This window comes from Aquarana catesbeiana, linkage group LG13, assembly GCF_042186555.1.
Source record: "Aquarana catesbeiana isolate 2022-GZ linkage group LG13, ASM4218655v1, whole genome shotgun sequence".
In the NCBI taxonomy this organism is placed as follows: Eukaryota; Metazoa; Chordata; class Amphibia; order Anura; family Ranidae; genus Aquarana; species Aquarana catesbeiana.
In genome coordinates this window covers 185,909,014-185,927,541 of record NC_133336.1, presented here as the reverse complement: position 1 = coordinate 185,927,541, position 18,528 = coordinate 185,909,014, and the positions used below count along the sequence as shown (strand labels likewise).

At 45.6% G+C, this 18,528-nt stretch overlaps 1 pseudogene; it reads right to left on the bottom strand.

The window, feature by feature from the left end:
* LOC141116620 (procathepsin L-like) overlaps window positions 1-18,528 on the bottom strand; it is a 68,943-nt pseudogene that overhangs the window by 17,513 nt on the left and 32,902 nt on the right.

Sequence of the window (18,528 nt, the reverse complement as noted above, 5' to 3'; positions counted from 1 at the left end):
CAACTTTGTGTTAAAAAAAAAAATGTGTTTTAACCACTTCCTGCCCGCCGGCCATCATACGACGTCCTTGACTTTGTGTGGGGATATCTGAATGATGGGTGCAGCTACAGGCATCATTCAGATATCATCTTTTTCAGCCGGCGATTCCCTACACCATAGGAATGATCATAGCAGCTATTCCACTGCTTGATCGTTCTTATGGGAGGCGAGAGGGGACCTCCCCCCCTTCCCGCCACCCTCCGGTGCTTCTACCGTCTCACCACTACGATCGAAGCCAGAATCGTTTTTTTTTTTGTTTTTTTGTTTTTTTATTTCAGGCTTCCCAGCCTAGAGGTGAGATGTGGGGTCTTATTGACCCCATATCTCACTGTAAAGAGGACCTGTCATGCCATATTCCTATAAGGGATGTTTACATTCCTTGTAATAGGAATAAAAGTGATCAAAATTTTTTTTTTTTTGGAAAAAAGTGTCAAACTAAAATAAATAAAGTAAAATGAACAATAAAAAAAAAAAAAAAAAATTTTAAAGTCCCCCTGTCCGTGTGCTCGCATGCAGAAGCGAATGCACATGTAAGTCCCGCCCACATATGAAAACAGTGTTCAAACCACACATGTGAGGTATCGGTGTGAACGTTAGAGCGAGAGAAATCATTTTGGCCCTAGACCTCCTCTGTAACTCAAAACATGTAACCAGTAAAAAATGTTAAAGCGTCGCCTATGGGGATTTTTAAGTAGCGAAGTTTGGCGCTATTCCACGAGCGTTTGCAATTTTGAAGAATGACATGTTAGGTATCTATTTACTCAGCGGAACTTCATCTTTCACATTATGCAAAAACATTTGGCCAACTTTACTGTTTTTGTTTTTTTTTAAAGCACAAAACTGTTTTTTCCCCAAAAAAAAGCGTTCAAAAAATTGCTGCGCAAATACCGTGCAAGATAAAAAGTTGCAACAACCACCATTGTATTCTCTAGGGTCTTTGCTAAAAAAAACATATATAATGTTTTGGGGTTCCATGTAATTTTCTAGCAAATAAATGATGATTTTTACATTTAGGAGAGAAATGTCAGAATTGGCCTGGGTGCTCCAGAACGCCTGGAGGTGCTCCGTGCATGTTAGGCCTCTGTATGTGGCCACGCTGTGTAAAAGTCTCACACATGTGGTATTGCCATACTCGGGAGTAATAGCAGAATGTGTTTTGTGGTGTAATTTGTGGTATGCATATGCGGTGTGTGAGAAATAACCTGCTAATATGACATTTTTGTGGAAAAAAAAAAAAGAAAAAAAAAATCTTGATTTTGCAAAGAATCGTGGGAAAAATTGACAACTTCAAAAAACTCACCCTGCCTCTTACTAAATACCTTGGAATGTCTTCTTTCCAAAAAGGGGTCATTTGGGGGGTATTTGTACTTTTCTGGCATGTTAGGGTCTCAAGAATATAGATAGTCGTCAGTAATTTAGGTATGATCAATTTTCAGATATTGGCACCATAGCTTTTGGACTCTATAACTTTCACAAAGACCAAATAATTTACACCGATTTGTACTTATTTTTACCAAAGATATGTAGCAGTATAAATTGTGGCCAAAATTTACGAAGATAAATGACTAAATTTGCTAAATTTTATAACGGAAACAAAGAAAATTTCATTTTTTTACCGAATTTTCAGTCTTTTTTCTTTTATAGCGCAAAAAATAAAGAACCCAGCGGTGATTAAATACCACCAAAAGAAAGCTCTATTTGTGTGAAAAAAAGGACAAAAATTTCATATGGGTACAGTGTTGCATGACTGAGTAATTGTCATTCAAAATGTGAGAGCACCGAAAGCTGAAAATTGGTCTGGTTAGGAAGGGGGTTTAAGTGCCCAGTTGTCAAGTGGTTAATATCACATTTTATTGTATTGAATGTTTGCTAATATATTGTATTTCTTTTCTCATTCCCTAATTACCATGATTGTAATATGCTGTGAATGTCCCCTTTGTCCTCATGCATGCTGGATTTTTATGTAATTATTATTTTAGGTCCTTCATACATATTTGCCCTTCACCTCCCCAGCATGGTGTCTCCTGGCCCTATATTCACCTCATGTAGTCACTTAACAATGTATTTTATCAGCTCCATAGTAGTGCTTTACCCCAAACACCCCCTAAAATGTTTGGAAATGTTATTTTTGATTTAAATTCAGGCAGAGTGCCAGAGGCTTTTTTTTTGTGGTGTCCCCAAATAATTTTTAGTAAACCCTCCCTCCCCCCAACTGCTAAGTCAGCTGATCCCAATTTTCTATGTATCCTCAATGCCAAACCCATACACACTATACCCACCTCTTTACTGGTCAGATTTATGGATGAATTCCCCAAAGCATGTAGTGCAAGGGCCTGCCTGTATACTTTCCAATGGTACTGTTTAAAGTTTTTGGATCCTATTATTATCTTGATAGTTAATAGCAGAATGTCCAAATGTCCTCAAATGTGTACAGTGTGTATTTATATCTTTGTATTATGACACTTCTTACATGTCCAGTCAATAGTGTAACTAAGGAGGGTCTGTTCAAAGTAATACCCATTATTTAGGCATTCATCTCTCAATGAAGTGAAGAGGGTTACCCGTCCAAGATTTACACACACCCCCTATAATGTTAGAAATGGACCATGAGGGGGGGGGGGGGGGGGGGGGAATATGATAGGTGTACCTTATACTTTGGCCTTGTTAAATTCCCCTTAATAAATGCTATCTGGAGGTTGCCCCATAATGTTTGTGTCTAATCTGCTTGCCATGTTTCTGTGAAAAAATAGTAATGTTTATTGTTTTTTCCTCAACAGTTCCCTTCCACGCCACAGGAATGGCAGACTGTGGCCTCCCACTTTGCCCAGCGGTGGGACTTTCCTAACTGCGGAGGGGCAATTGATGGGAAACACGTCCACATTAGGGATGAGCCGAACACCCCCCGGTTCGGTTCGCACCAGAACCTGCGAACGGACCGAAAGTTCGCACGAACGTTAGAACCCCATTGACGTCTATGGGACTCGAACGTTCGAAATCAAAAGTGCTTATTTTAAAAACTAATTTGCATGGTATTGTCCTAAAAAGGGTTTGGGGACCCGGGTCCTACCCCAGGGGACATGTATCAATACAAAAAAAACTTTTAAAAACGGCCGTTTTTTCGGGAGCAGTGATTTTAATGATGCTTAAAGTAAAAAAAAAAAAAGTGAAATATTCCTTTAAATATCGTACCTGAGGGGTGTCTATAGTATGCCTGTAAAGTGACGCGTGTTTCCCGTGTTTAGAACAGTCCCTGCACCAAATGTCATTTTTAAAGGAAAAAATCTCATTTAAAACTGCTTGCGGGTTTAATGTAATGTCGGGTCCTGGCAATATGGATGAAAATCAGTGAGACAAACGGCATGGGTACCCCCCAGTCCATTACCAGGCCCTTTGGGTCTTGTATGGATATTAAGGGGAACCCCGCACCCAAATTAAAATAAGGAAAGGTGTGGGGCCACCAGGCCCTATATACTCTGAACAGCAGTATACAGGCGGTGCAAACAAGACAGGGACTGTAGGTTTGTTGTTAAGTAGAATCTCTTTGTAATTTTGAACGGGTACATTTTTAACGTGTTTAGCTCCAGCCAAAAAATCTTTTTTAAGCTTTTTGGAAAACATAGGGAAGGGTTATCACCCCTGTGACATTTGTTTTGCTGTCTTTCCTCCTCTTCAGAAGATTTCACCTCACTTTTTGTCCCAATGGATTGGAAAGCATCAGTGGAAAGGAGAAATGTTTTTCCCATATTAACTCTTACAGGAGAGAATTTCCCTTCCTAGGGGTAGATTTCATCTCACTTCCTGTTGTCTCCTTTCGTTTGCAAGTAGGAGTCGTTTGTAAGTTAGTTGTTTGAAAGTAGGGTCCTGCCCTATATACTCAGCAGAAATTTGGGCCTTAGGTGTTGCTGTGGCCACAACACTGTAAGCCCTCACAGGGCCCTGCTGTGAAATATTAGATCAAGAATTGTAATTACATGCCCCTGTTGAACAGGAGCTGAAAAATTAGGCCTTAGGCACTGGTGCTGGTGCCACAACACTGCAACCCCTCACAGACACTCTAGTTGGAACGCAGGAACGAGCCCTGCTGCAAAGTATTGCATCAAAAATTGTAATTACACGCCCCTGTTAAACAGGGGCAGAAAAAATGGGCCTTAGGCACTGGTGCTGGTGCCACAACACTGCAACCCCTCACAGACACTCTAGTTGGAATGCAGGAACGAGCCCTGCTGCAAAGTATTACATCAAAAATTGTAATTACACGCCCCTGTTAAACAGGGGTTGAAAAATTGTGCCTTAGGCACTGGTGGTGGCGCCCAGAACCAAAAATGTTCTTACAAGCTGTCAGCGTGATGATTGAGGAGGAAGAGGATAATTACTCAGGGATAGTCACTCAGCATCAGCATAAGCAGTCTTTGAAGGGATCTGAGATTTCAAAAAAAATTATTCGGTTACTTCAGCATCAGGTGCTTGGTAGCTGGTGGGGATCCAAGACTGATTCATTTTTATGAAGGTCAGTCGATCGACCGAGTCAGTGGACAGACGCACCCTGTGATCGGTTACCACGCCTCCAGCAGCACTGAATGTGCGTTCCGAAAGAACGCTGGATGCAGGACAGGCCAGTAGCTCAATTGCATACTGTGCAAGCTCTGGCCAGTGATCCATCCTCAAGACCCAGTAACCCAGAGGATTTTCGGTGGGAAAGGTGTCCAAGTCTGATCTTGCCCCTAGGTATTCCTGCACCATGTAAAACAGACGCTGGCGATGGTTGCTGGAACCGATCATACCTTGGGGCTGCGGACCAAAAAATTGTCTGAACGCATCGGTCAGACGGCCACCTTTTCCACCGCTCCTTCTTTGACTGACCGAAGCCTCAGCAACACGTTGTCCAGAAACAGGAGTTTGTAACCTCCCAGTCTCTGGGAACGCGTTGCACAGACCTTTCTGCAAGGCCTCCCGAAGATGTTTCATCCTCTTACCCTTGTAACGTGGATCAAGGAGGGTTGCCAGCCAGTATTGGTCCTTCTCCTTGATACCACGAATACGAGGATCCTTACGCAGGCTTTGCAGGATCAGGGAGGCCATGCAGCGTAGGTTTGCTGAGGCATTCGGTCCGGAGTCCTCTGGGTCACTAAGGACGACATGGTCCGCAGCCACCTCCTCCCAGCCACGTACAAGTCCATGTGTTTCTTGGGACTGATCCCTTAAAGACTGCTGCTGATGCTGAGTGCCAGGCTCCACCTCCATACTGACACAATCTTCCTCCTCCTCGTCCTCTTCCTGTGTGATCGGCGGGCACGCAGGAACACTGTCTGGATAAAGGGGGCCTTGAGAGCTAAGGAAGTCCTCCTCTTCCTGCCTCTGTTCTGCCTCAAGTGCCCTGTCCATTATTCCACGCAGCGTGTGCTCCAACAGGTGGACAAGGGGGACAGTGTCACTGATGCATGCACTGTCACTGCTCACCATCCTTGTGGCCTCCTCAAATGGTGACAGGACAGTGCATGCATCCCTGATCATGGCCCACTGGCGTGGGGAAAAAAAACCAAGCTCCCCTGACCCTGTCCTGGTGCCATAGTCGCACAGGTACTCATTGATGGCCCTCTGCTGCGTGTGCAGCCGCTGCAGCATGGCCAACGTTGAGTTCCAACTGGTGGGCATGTCACAGATTAGGCGGTTCTTGGGCAGGTTAAACTCCTTTTGGAGGTCCGTCAGCCGAGCACTGGCATTATATGACCGGCGGAAATGCACACAGACTTTCTTGGCCTTCCTCAGGACATCCTGTAAGCCCGGGTACCTGCCCAAGAACCGCTGCACCACCAAGTTAAGGACGTGAGCCAAACAGGGCACATGGGTCATTTGCCCCTGTCGGAGGGCAGAAAGGAGGTTGGTGCCATTGTCGCAAACCACCATTCCTGCCTTAAGTTGGCGTGGCGTCAACCACCTCTGAACCTGCCCCTGCAGAGCTGACAGAACCTCTGCCCCAGTGTGGCTCCTGTCCCCCAAGCACACCAGCTCAAGCACCGCATGGCATCTTTTGGCCTGCGTACTTGCGTAGCCCCTTGAACGACTACGGAGCACCGCTGGTTCCGAGGAAGAGGCCATGGAGGAAGAAGAAGAGGAGGGGGTGGAGGAGAGAGGTGTGTCACAATCATTAGCATTTTGGAGGCGAGGTGGCGGAACAACCTCCAACACTACTGCACCTTGTCCTGCATCCTTCCCAGCTGCCAGCAGAGTCACCCAATGCGCCGTGAAACTTAGGTAACGTCCCTGTCCATGCCTGCTGGACCATGAGTCAGGGGTAATATGCACCTTACCGCTGACCGCCCTGTCCAGCGAGGCATGGACATTGCCTTCCACATGCTGGTAGAGAGCCGGAATCGCCTTCCGTGAGAAAAGTGGCGTTTGGGTACCTGCCACTGAGGAACCGCACATTCCACAAACTCACGGAAGGGGGCAGAGTCTACCAACTGAAAAGGCAGCAGTTGAAGTGCTAGCAATTTTGCCAAGCTAGCATTCAACCGCTGGGCATGTGGATGGCTGGGAGCAAACTTCTTTCGGCGGTGCAGCAGCTGGGGCAGGGAAATTTGCCTGGTACAATCTGACGTCGGTGTACCAAAATCAGATTGCCCACAAGTACTTGGCTGTGACACACCTAATTCTACACCTTTATTCCTCTCAGTGCAGGTCTCAGAGAGGACTGAAGGTCTAGTGGGGTTGGAAATCTCAGCTGATGAGGAGCAAGGAGAGGTCCTCTTTGTTCTTTGGTGTGGGTCTTTTAGATACGTTGCCAACGAACTGCATGGCAGGTCAACATATGTCTGGTCAAGCATGTGGTACCCTCCTTGGCTTTGGCCAATTACGGCTCTCTGTTAAGGCGTCGCTGTGATTGGCCAAGCATGCGGGTCATAGTGCATGCTTGGCCAATCATCAGCAATCAATGCACTGCGATGCCGCAGTGAATTATGGGCCGTGACGCGCCACACGAATTTGGCGCGAACGGCCCATATCGTTCGCAATTCGACGAACGATCGAACAGCCGATGTTCGAGTCGAACATGGGTTTGACTCGAACACGAAGCTCATCCCTAGTCCACATCGTCCCACCACCCAACTCGGGGTCGTACTATTATAATTACAAGGGGTTCAATAGTATAGTGATGTTGGCGGTGGTGTCGGCTAATTACGACTTCTTGTATGTGGACGTGGAGAAGAATGGCCGGATGTCCGATGGTGGAGTCATCGCCCAGACGGAGTTCTACAGGCGTCTCCAGAATGGCAGCTTGGACTTTCCAGCTCCAGAGGACAATGTTGAAGGACTCCCATTTGTGTTCGTTGCTGATGAAGCGTTTGCGCAGAGGGACCACCTGATGCGGCCATTCCTAATGAGGACCCTCTCCCCGGAACAGAGGGTTTTTAATTACCGGCTTGCTAGAGCCCAGAGAGTGGTGGAGAACACATTTGGAATCCTGGTCAGCCGGTTCCGCCTATTTATGACACCCATCCATATGGTGGAGCATAAACTGAACCATATTATACTTGCGTGCTGTGTTCTCCATAACTTTTTAAGGAAACATTCGGCCAACTATGCTGGCTCAGTTGGGCCTGAGGCCGGAATCATACATCAAACCACACTGACGGCGCTTGAAAGTGGCCATCCTGGCTTGCCCTCCCTGAGTGCCCGTGATGTCCGGTTACGCTACCTGGAGTTCTTTGCGGGTAGGGGGGCTATCAATATGCCAGACAATCTGTGAAGCCTTTTTATAATAAAAAAAAAAAAGAAATTCTTTGTGGACATTTACTGCTTGTGTTTGTTTTAGCTGACCCTGACAGAAATGTTTTGAGTGCAGAAAATGGCGTGATTGTGTAACCTTATACAAAGCACTGTTGGCTGTTATTTACTAAATGCAAAAACACATTTCACTACAAGTGCACTTGCAACTGCACTGAAACTGCACTTGTAGTGCAAAGTGGATTTGCCCTTAGGAAATAACCCCCATTTTCTCAGAAAACAACAATTACATCACCACAAAAGTGTTGTAGCGTTGAGACAATAATCCACACATTCTTGATCAACAATCTTTTTAATACCTGCACAATCACATGTGCATTTACCAAAGGTTTTTCAAACAAACCAACATGTTTGTTGTATAACAATTTTTGTGGTGGCATTATCAAAAATCAAAATGTCCATTTTAGATAAAACAGGCCTGTGTAAAACCAACAAGAAAAGACACAAATCTTGAACTTACAAACGTCACATTTGGTCGAATTTGAAGGCAATATCAGACATGAGTATTTAGGAACTGTGTTTGATATTGCGTTCAGATGGGGGGAAATCACCCCTGGAAAAGCCAAATTTGGAAGATGCACACACATTTTCCAATGTCAACATGTGCTATCTGCCATCACAGGGGATCAAGGGATGTGTTTTGGGGGAGCAAGCCCTTCCTCTCAGCTACTTTATTATTGAGGAAGGGGTTGCACCCCCAAAACGCGTCCATTAATCTCCCGTGATGGCAGATAGCACATGTTGGCACACTGTGTGCATCCTCCAAATTTGGCTTTGGTAAAAATCACAGAAGCATTTAGCACATTGTAGCACACAAAAGAATAAAGTGATTTGGAGGGGTTTTAAACTCGCCCCAAAACATCAATGATGTTTTTATTTTTTGGAATAACATCATTGATGTTTTGCTTGATGATTTCCAATTGTAAATTACACCCCATGATCTCCCCGATCAAGATCTGGGCACTTTCCGATGTGAAAGGATCTGGATCCACAACATCACGATCACCTAAAAAGAGAGGAACCCCAAAATAAATTAGGTTTCAAAAAAATGCCACCACCCATCTCTTATCTGAGCCTGTGGTCGCAGACACTCACCTGTTGTGGTGACTAGTTCCACCACATCTTCTTCCTCCTGCTCAGCTTGTGTTGGGGGGATTTCCCCTTCTTCCAGAGGGGGGGGGGTTCTGGTCTCCTCGGATGAGGGGTGTCCTCCGAGTCTTTTATCCCCTATGTAAAACAAAAATGGTATACTTAGCACACAGATATTTAATGTTAGAACTATAAAGATGAAACATTGCTTGGAAGTGGGGTACAATTGTCAATTTTAGCAGAGTTCCAAGATGTAGCTTTTTTAGTGTCCTTTGTCAACCTGCAATACTTTACCTATTGGTACAAGCTTCCCAGATGGAGACCCCCCCTATAGTATACACTGGAGCACCTGTGTGGCCCCCTAATAAAAATGGTGTTCTTTTGTCCCACACTAGTGCTCCAGTGTCCAGATGTGAAAACAGCTGCTCAGTGTCCTCTCCTTACACAGAATCTAGTTTGCATTTCATTCTAGTAACAAAGCCATCTACACAACCCAATTCTTTGAAGACAAGTATAGGGCGTCAAAATGGTGGCCAAATGCATATGGGCTAAACAATGGTATTTTATAGTTGGAACGAAAAATGTTTGATTCGAACGAATAATGTGCCCATGAACATGAAAGTTGCCATTTTAAACTGTACAACAGTTCCTAAAAGCACATGGAGCAGCACGAACGTAATAAACATAAAGAATAGGAACACAGCACAACTACTTACTTTTTTGCAGCACTCTCCGGATCTTTCTGTACTGCTCATGTTCTTGTAATTTGAGGTCCAACCACCGCTTCCTGAGCTGATCTTTCGATCGTTGTACCCCGAAATTCCGGTGCAGACTCCTGACCACTTTCGCCATGATCTTGGCCTTTCGGACATTGGGGTTGGGGTAAGGCCCATACTTTCCATCATAGTCGGCCTTCTTCAGGATGTCCACCATCTCCAACATCTCCCCAAAGGACATATTTAAGTCCTTAAATCTCCTTCTGGATCGTGACGTTTCAGGCTTCGGCCTTTCCTCCTCCTCCTCCTCCTCCTCCTCGTTGCTACAATTAGCACGCACCTGCTGTCTATCCGCCATGTGCTCTTCCCCCACTGCGCAGAACGAAAAGGGGCGGGGAATAGACTAGAAAGAACATCAGGGGCGGGTGGAGTTATACGCATGCGCAGTGTGTATAAAGCGTAAGACACGTGCGTATTACGTACGATCTGTGAGCGGAGGAAGGAGCATCGGAGACGCCGATCGTGATAACAAAGGTAAGATCTAAACTTGCGCCTATACTGCTTCGAAATGGAAGCCTATATTGTAACAAGATTAGGGGAGTTTTGCCTGACATTAGGGTTTGTCTTGTGTTGTGTCTTGCAGAGAAAATGGATGGGTTCAACGACCACAATTTCCTGCCCCTGTTTATTGACAAATACAGGGAGCTGCCCTGTCTGTGGCAAGTGAGACACCCCCACTATAATCACAAACAGAAGAGGCAGGCAGCACTGGAGAAACTGCTGGAGTTGGTGAAGCCGGTGGTCCCCACAGCAACCATCCCCTATTTAAAAGCCAAAATTGGTGGCCTGAGGAGTACATATCTGAGGGAGCGCAAGAAGGTCACAGATTCCCAGAGGTCCGGAGCTGCAGCAGATGACGTTTATGTCCCCAGGCTCTGGTACTATGAGAGACTGTGATTTCTGTCAGACCACACTGAAGTCAGGGAATCCCTCTCTACTCTTCCTTCCACGCTTCCTTCCATACCAGCTGAGGCTTCTGATGTCCAACCTGGGCCTTCCAGCCAGGAAGAAGTGGAGGAGCCCAGCTGGAGTCAGGTATAGCATTGTTCAACATTTTTCTGGGCAATAAATAAATGATGTTTACTAGATGTTATTATTGATCACTAATTGCTGATTGAAAAAAGTGTTTTACATATCAATAGACAGTAGTGGGCACCCAAAATTGGGACAAGAATGAAAAATGCTGGGCTCAGAAGGATAGTCTGTTATATTTGTTAACATTCAATTTGCAGCAGTCAGGAGGTGAAAATTGTGTGTGATTGATGGAAAAAATACTAAAAATATGTCCCTTTTTCATACACAGGAAGACCTCAGCCAGGAGGAGGCTGTGGAATGTGGCAGCCAGGAGGAGGCGGGGATTAGTGTCAGCTAGGAGGAGGCGGGGCTAAGTGGCAGCCAGGAGAAGCCAGGGACCAGTCGCAGCCTGACTGAGTCTCAGGTCCCTCCCCTCCGCCTGCCATATAAAAGAGCCAGGAAGGCCACTCCGAGTCCCGTGCAGGATTCAGCGTTCAGGCTGATCCAGGAGGCTTTGGCGTCCCTCAGAGCCTTACCAACTCCTGAAGAGGCCTTTGCCTGCATGGCTGCCACCAAATTGCAGGGCATGCAGGAGGGTCAACGCAGGCTCTGTGAGGACCTGCTTTATAAAGTCCTACGTAAGGGGGTGAGTGGGGAACAAACACCCAAGACCGACGTGGTTGAGTTGGACCATCCTCCTCCTCCTCCTCCTCCTCCTGCTGCCACAACTCCACCACCACAGCCACTGCGTGGAAGGAGGCGTGGAAAGAAGACCAGAGAGTGATGACCCTGGGTTCAGTCTGGTCTGACAGAAGATGCAATCTCTCGTATGACCACAGCCTGGGGACATAGATGTCATCTGCTGCTTTCCAGATCTCTGGGACTTCTGGACAAGACTGCCCTCCCTTAGATAAGGACTCCTCAGGCCACCAATTTTGCGTAAAAATAGTTGATGTCTGCCCTGGGGGTCCAAGGCTTCACCCACTTCTGCAGTTTCTCCAGCGTTGCCTCCCTCTTTGTTTAGTTGTTTGCCCTTAATAAAATTTTTTAGGTAAATTATACTCTCCTGTGTGTGTTTTCATCCAAAAAGGACAGTTTGTTGGTGACGATTCAGGTACATTTCTAACATAAAATGTGAAATTAACAAGGGACAACAACATCAAACAATCTCCTACAGATTAAATAGAATAACATATCAATGGTGTTGTGGGAACTTGTCACAAAAAACACACACAAACATTTTCGGGAGTACAAATCAAAATCGCAAAAAAAAAAAAAAAATAAAATACAAACACAAAAAAAGAATCTACATTAAAGCCAAAAAATATATAAAAAATATACAAAAATATGTTGTCAGATGTGAGAAATCAAAATATATTGAGGGAATCACGATAAATAGTAACAAAATAAGTTTGTGAGAAGTGTGTGTGAATATGAGCAGCAAAACTACTTAATTCTTGTCACATTATAAAGAAGAAGAGAGTGCGCTGTATTAAACCATTTTTAACATTGCAGCGTGCCGAAAGTGCTGTATCCATTGCGAACGCTAAGTTTAACAGAACGAGCTGTTCCGTCTTGGAATTTCTTCTGAGCATGCGTGGCACTTTGTGCGTCGGAACAGGCCACACACGGTCGGAATTGACGCGATCGGATTTTGTTGTCGGAAAATTTTATCTCCTGCTCTCCAACTTTGTGTGTCGGAAAATCCGATGGAAAATGTCCGATGGAGCCCACACACGGTCGGAATTTCCGACAACACGCTCCGATCGGACATTTTCCATCGGAAAATCCGACCGTGTGTACGGGGCATTAGTGTAACTTGGAGGAATGGTGCCCCATTATTGGTGTCAGTGGGGGGAATAGTGCCCCATCGTTGGTGTCTTTGGGAGGAATATAGTCCCATTGTTGGTGTCAGAGGAAGGAATAAAGCCCATCATTGTTATCAGTGGGAAGAATAGTGCCCATCATTGGTGTCAGTGGGGGGAATAGTGCCCCATAATTGGTGGCAGTGGGAGGAATAGTGCCCCATTGTTGGTGTCTTTGGGAGAAATATAGCCCCATTGTTGGTGTCAGTGGAAGGAATAATGCCCCATCATTGTTATCAGTGGGAAGAATAGTGCCCCATCATTGGTGTCAGTTGGGGGGAATAGTGCCTCATCATTGGTATCAATGAGAGGACTAGTGTCCCATCATTAGTGTCAGTGGGGGAATAGTGCCCCATCATTGGTGTCAGTGGGAGGAATAGTGCCCCATCATTGGTGTCAGTAGAAGGAAAAATACCCCTTCAATGGTATCAGTGGAAGAAATAGTGCCCCAGTACTGGTGTTAGTGGGAGGAATAGTGCCCCATCATTGGTGCCAGTGAAAGAAATCGTGTACCATTATTAGTGTAAGTTGGAGAAATGGTGCCCCATCGTTGGTGTCTTTGGGAGGAATATAGCCCTATTGTTGGTGTCAGTGGGAACAATAGCGCCTCAGCATTGGTGTCAGTGGGAGAAATAGTGTCCCATCATTGGTGTCACTTGGAGGAATAGTGCCCCATCGTTGGTGTTCGTTCTTAAATGTTTAAATCAGTGGAATCAATGGTGCCTTATCATTGGTGTCAGTGAGAAAAGGATAGTATCTCAGGACTGTGTTTTGTTACCTTTGCTCGGTATGGGTATGAGGATTCCAGTGCAAGTCCATGTTTAATGATGTAATCAAAAGCCCAATCAAACCATCCTCCCTTGCATCCACCTTTTCCAAAGCTCCCGCTGCAATCCACAAGCTCCTGTTCGCTCAGTGACTGCAACTTTCCTGTCTTCAGCTTCATCTGGCATTCCAGAGCGCCTGTTGCAGCGAAAGCCCAGCAAGACCTACATAATCCCTGCAAATATGTATAATGCTGAGGATCAGATATATTGTGATTGTACAATTTTTTTCTTTTTAACTATTTATGACATCATGCATGTACACAGTAAGTTCCAAGAGAGAGGAACAAGCAAAAAGGCATTACCATAAAGTTACAGATAAAACATATAACATATAGTCATAGAGGTAAGAAGCAACCCCCCAATAGACAGTAAGCAAGAAACATCAATTGTATACAACATAGTGTCATCCAGCATATAATGTCCGAAATCCTTGCAGTAAGTGCCACATACATTATGAAAGCCTCGCGCCCTACGTCTAGCCATGAGACTACCAAACCCATATGTAGCACCCTCTAGTGTGCTACTAGTGTACATGTAGGCACATTTATGCTTTTCTTATGGTCTAACTGATGGGTCTTGAATCTGGGTCAAGAGTTTACTGCAGGTCAGGCTGGATAACTCATACAGGCAGGTCTCTGGTGCCTCCCCCTGGTTCTGGACGTTTGGAGAAATTTGTAGAAGCTGGAGGCCAGAAGGGTTGATCTGCATACTTAGGGGAACTTAGCCAATCCCCAGGCCGTGGGCCTGGCATGGTGTCTGAGCCAGCCCATAAATATGGATGAGTCATGATAGGAGGGGAGTCGAGTGGAAGATGGAGTGCTGAAGAGACTGTCGGTGGCATGGAGGGCCCTCTAGGTCTAGGGGGGGCCCTACCCACAGTTCAGAGGCTCAGACTGTGTCAGGAAGGATCCCTTCAGCAGTGCAGTTTGACTGGGACCACATCCGGGAGCAGTGGGATCAAGAAAGGACAGTGTCAGTACTCCAGTATACTCAGGGACTTTACAAGGGGAAAGACTACCATATGTAGTCAGCTTTCTGGAGGGACTACGGTTTGCTTAACCCCTTCATCCTTACCCTGAGAGATCTCCAGAGCAGCCAGAAGGGCTGGTAGGACCTGCTTAATAGTTGGAGCTGGGATCAATTCTACAGAAGGAGGGGATATATTCCTGCAAACAGTTATCTCCTAGTCTGTAATGGACTTTTGCTCATAATTTACAAAGGACAGTGTTTTGTACATAAAGAAGAAGTTCAGGATTTTTGTATCGAGAGAGGAAGATTGTCCCCAAGGTTTGCTGTGTTCATCATCTGCTGGGCATCCCATAAATCCCTTCACCTTATCCGAGTTGTTATCCCCTAATAAAATCAACAAAAAGAAGCCAAGGGACTGAATTCTTGTGTTTGAATGCAAGTGGAAAATGCATGTTGCCTGGCTGTGCAGGATTAGGGGGTCCAGTTACCAGCAGCCAGTGGCGTCGGAAAGGGGGGCTTGAGCCCTGAGTGTGCCCCCAAAAAGCCCCGGGTCTCGATATTCTTAAATGCATTATTAACCCCGAGCCGTTTACACAGGCAGCAGGGAATGATCTCCAGCTTATCCAGCACGGCCAAGTGACATACAAAAAGTCCTGCCACCGGGACCCGGCTCCTATGATGGATGTCACACTGGTCCAATGCCGGGACCACGGGAGGTGTGACATCCATCATAGGCGCTGCCAGGTCCAGGAGGAGGCGGGAATGACACTGGGGCTGCACTGGGCACTTGGAGATCCCCGCTTGCTCTGTGTAAATGGCTGGGCGACTCTTCTATCCTGGCTCTGGCTGCCTGGTGTCTGCAGGGCCGCCTGAGTGGTGGTGAATGCCGGGATGAGTGTACTCTCACACTACAGGAAAGGCTGAGCAGCAAAAATCTGAACTCAAATTTCTAAAGTGTGCAGGGATATGAAAATTCTGTTTAAGTGACTGAATGCTGGTTATTAAATAAGAGCTGAAATTTGTAATAGACATGTAAAGAAATCCTGAACTATATAATTATACTGATATAACCATTTTAAACATTTACTGCCTGTGACAAGTTATAAATGGATGTGTTAGGAGATCAGAGGTCACCTGAAGTCTGACGTGTGCTGATGTGCCATCAGGTAGGTCAGCAGATGTGTCAGGTAGGTCAGTGTATGTCATAGGGTTGCCACCTTTTCTTCAAGTCAAACCTGAACACTTTAGCGGGCACAGCAATTTTTTTTATAGTATAAACTATACATATATTTTGCTATTAAAAAATATTTCTAATCATATGAAGTTAATAACAAGAATTCCCCTTTTACATCTGAGTCCAGAGTTCCTCTTTTACATCTGAACTCTGAGTTCCCGCTCACTGTAAGGGGGGACTCTGCAGACTCTGATGTAAGGGAGAACTCTGGGGACTCTAACATACAGTGCCTTGCAAAAATATTCACCCCCCTTGGCATTTTTCGTGTTTTGTTGCCTCACAACCTGGAATTAACACGGATTGTTTGAGGATTTGCATCGTTTAATTTACAGAACATGCCCACAACTTTGATGATTTTTTTTTTTTTTATTGTGAAGCAAACAACAAATAGGACAAAATAACAGAAAAAGTCAATGTGCATAACTATTCACCCCCCTAAAGTCAATACTTTGTAGAGCCACCTTTTGCGACTATCACAGCTCCGAGTCGCTTTGGATAAGTCTCTGAGCTTGCCACATCTTACCACTGGGATTTTTGCCCATCCCACCTTGCAAAACTGCTCCAGCTCCTTCAAGTTGGATGGTTTGCTCTTGTGAATAGCAATCCATAAGTCTGACCACAGATTTCCTATGGATTGAGGTCTGGGCTTTGACTAGGCCATTCCAACATATTTACAGGTTTCCCCTTAAACCACTCAAGTGTTGCTTTAGCTGTGTGTTTGGGGTCATTGTTCTGCTGGAAGGTGAACCTCCGTCCTAGCTTCAAATCACACACAGAGTGGTACAGGTTTTGCTCAAGAATATCCCTGTATTTAGCACCATCCGTCTTTCCCTCAACTCTGACCAGTTTCCCAGTCCCGACTGCTGAAAAACATCCCCACAGCATGATGCTGCCACCACCATGTATCACTGTGGGGATGGTGTTCTTTGGGTGATGTGATGTGTTGGGTTTGCGCCAGACAGCGTTTTTTTTGATGGCCAAAAAGTTCAATTTTAGTCTCATCAAACCAGAGCACCTTCCTCCATACATTTTGGGAGTCTCCCACGTGCCTTTTCCCAAACTTAAAGCGTGCCATTTTGTTTTTTGCTGAAAGTAATGGCTTTCTTCTGCCCACTCTGCCATAAAGCCCAACTCTATGGAGCGTACGGCTTATTGTCGTCCTACGTACAGATACTCCAGTCTCTGCTGTGGAACTCTGCAGCTCCTCCAGGGTTACCTTAGGTCTCTGTGCTGCCTCTCTGATTAATGCCCTCCTTGCCCGGTCCGTGAGTTTTGGTGTGCGGCCGTCTCTTGGCAGGTTTGCTGTTGTGCCATGTTCTTTCCATTTGGTTATGATAGATTTGACGGTGCTCCTAGAGATCATCAAATATTTGGATATTTTTTTCATAACCTAACCCTGACTTGTACTTCTCAACAACATTGTCCCTTACTTGTTCGGAGAGTTCCTTGGTCTTCATGGCAGTGTTTGGTTAGTGGTGCCTCTTGCTTAGGTGTCGCAGCCTCTGGGGCCTTTAAAAAGGTGTGTATATGTAATGACAGATCATTGCACACAGGTGGACATCATTTCACTAATTATGTGACTTCTGAAGGTAATTGGTTGCCCCAGAGCTTTTATAAGCTTAATAACAAAGGGGGTGAATACATATGCACATGCCAATTATCAGTTTTTTTATTTCTGAAAAATAGTTTTATGTATATATTTATCTAATTTTACTTCACCAACTTAGACTATTGTGTTCTGATCTGTCACATATAATTCAGATTAAAAAAAACATTGAACTAAAGGCTGTAATGTATCAAAAGTAAAAAGCTAAGGGGGGTGAATACTTTTGCAAGGCACTGTAAGGGATGCTCTGGAAACTATGACTTATGGGGCGTACACACAGTCGGACTTTTCGTCTACAAAAGTCCGACAGTCTGTCCGACAGACTCCCGGCGGACTTTCGGCGGACTTGCAGCAGACTTTCTAACGAACGGACTTGCCTACACACGACCACACAAAAGTCCGACGGATTCGTACGTGATGACGTACACCGGACTAAAATAAGGAAGTTCATAGCCAGTAGCCAATAGCTGCCCTAGCATGGGTTTTTGTCCGTCGGACTAGCACACAGACGAGCGGATTTCGGGGTCCGTCGTAGTTACAACGTAAAGATTTGAAGCATGTTTCAAATCTAAAGTCCGTCGGATTTGAGGCTGAAAAAGTCTGCTGAAAGTCCAGAGAAGCCCACACACGATCGGATTACCAGCCAGCTTTAGTCCGTCGGCGTCCGTTGGACTTTTGTAGACGAAAAGTCCGACCGTGTGTACGCCCCATTAAGGAGAAACACTGAGAACTCTGATGTAGGGGGGAACACTATGGCCTCTCGTGTAAAGGGGAACTCTGATGTAAGGGGTGCTCTGAGAACCCTGATTTATCTTAGTGTACTCACTCAGAGGCAGGAGAGAAAAGGTGGAGACGTCAGTCACAGACAGGGATGGATGGTGAGCTCAATCACCCCTTGGCAGTCAGCACCTCTCATCCAGATGTAGCTGAGGCTGCTGGACTTCAAATTTCCAGCCCCCACTTTCCTTTTCTGAGGCACAGCATGGGGACTGGAGTGTGGGCAGACACAGAGGGGTAGGGGGGAAAAGGTACAGATCAAACCCTCTCTCCTCTCCCGTCGGTGTGTGTGTTGGGGGGGGGGATTGTTAGTGCTGGCTTTGGACAGTGTGAAAGAGAGTGTAACAGACACTCTCAGCTTAGACAATTGGAGCCAGCAACCCTGCTTGGAAGCCATAATTCAGTCTTAATAATGTGTTCAGGTTTCAGGCAGTCTGAAACCCGGATGCATGATTCCAAACCCGACTGTCCGGGTAAATCCCAGACAGGTGGCAACCCTAGTATGTCAGGTAGGTCAGTGTATGTGTCAGGTAGGTCAGTGTATGTCAGG